This window comes from Lipotes vexillifer, unplaced genomic scaffold, assembly GCF_000442215.2.
Source record: "Lipotes vexillifer unplaced genomic scaffold, Lipotes_vexillifer_v1.1 scaffold706, whole genome shotgun sequence".
NCBI classification, from domain to species: domain Eukaryota; kingdom Metazoa; phylum Chordata; class Mammalia; order Artiodactyla; family Lipotidae; genus Lipotes; species Lipotes vexillifer.
The window spans coordinates 100,643-102,177 of NW_006787749.1; the positions used below are offsets into that span (position 1 = coordinate 100,643).

General features: G+C 37.6%; 1 protein-coding gene across 2 annotated transcripts in view; it reads left to right on the top strand.

Annotated features, from left to right (window-relative positions):
* Nucleotides 1-1,535, top strand: part of ALAS2 (5'-aminolevulinate synthase 2) — a 28,712-nt gene that overhangs the window by 22,421 nt on the left and 4,756 nt on the right. The gene's annotated exons all lie outside the window — the stretch shown is intronic.

The window sequence follows — 1,535 nt, forward strand, 5'->3', positions numbered from 1 at the left end:
CTATTGTATGTATGTGCCACACTTTCTTTATCCATTCATCTGTCGATGTACACTTAGGTTGCTTCCATGTCCTGGCTATTGTAAATACAGTTGCAATGAACATTGTGGTACATGACTCTTTTGATGGACCTAGAGACTGTCATACAGAGTGAAGTAAGTCAGAAAGAGAAAAACAAATACCGTATGCTAACACATATATAGGGAATCTAAAAAAAAAAAAAAGGTTTTGAAGAACCTAGGGGCAGGACAGGAATAAAGACACAGACTTTGAGAATGCACTTGAGGACATAGGGAGGGGGTAGGGTAAGCTGGGATGAAGTGAAAGAGTAGTATAGACATATATACATTACCAAATATAAAATAGATAGCTAGTGGGAAGCAGCCGCATAGCACAGGGAGATCAGCTCAGTGCTTTGTGTTCACCTAGAGGGGTGGGATAGGGAGGGTGGGAGGGAGACGCAAGAGGGAGGAGATATGGGGACGTATGTATATGTATAGCGGATTCACTTTGTTATATGGCAGAAACTAACACACCAGTGCAAAGCAATTATACTCCAATAAAAATGTTAAAAAAAATGAACTGCTAATTCTTTCTTAAATGACATCTATTTGTGTGTGTCGGTAAGCTGAGTTATGGTAAGGACAATTTTTTGTGACCTTCACTGATGAGAATGGTCACTGTTTTTGGGCCAACCCAATGTTCCCTTGAAAGACTGTTTTTGTAAATATGTTTCTTTAATTAACCCAGTGACAGCACCCCAGAGGTGGCTTGGGGGGGGTTTATCTTCTTACCCAGAAGCACCCCAAATTAACATACTAGCTAAGTATGCTTGCTCTGCCAACAGCTTTAAGACAAGGTCCCTAGTGCCACCTCCACCTGCTTTTTTTTTTTTAATTGCAGTATAGTTGACTTACAATATTGTGTTAGTTTCAGGTGTACAGCAAAGTGATTCAGTTATATATATATATATATATTTTTTCAGATTATTTTCCATTATAGGTTATTACAAGATAGTAATAGTTCCCTGTGTTATATATTTAATAGTTCCCTGTGACTATAGTTCCCTGTGTCATGTAGTAAATCCTTGTTGCTTATGTATTTTATGTATAGTAGTTTGTATCTGTTAATCCCATACTCCTAATTTATCCCTCCCCCCCTCCCTTTCCCCTTAGGCATCCATAAGTTTGTTTTCTGTGAGTCTGTTTTCTTTATAGATTCATTTGTATTATCTTTTAGACTCCACATATAAGTGATATCATATAATATTTGTCTTTCTCTGTCTTACTTCATTTAGTATAATATTCTCCAGGTCCATACATGTTGCTACAAATGGCAATATTTCACTTTTTATGGCTGAGTAATATTCCACTGTGTGTGTGTATGTGCTGCTATGAACATTGAGGTACATGTATCTCAAATTTGCTTGCTGCCTCTGAGCAACTCCTTGATAGAAATTCTAGACCTGCCACTGACTAAGCCTCTTATGAAAAAATATGTCCCAAAATTCAGTGGTGTTCCTTGATCTGGTTCCATA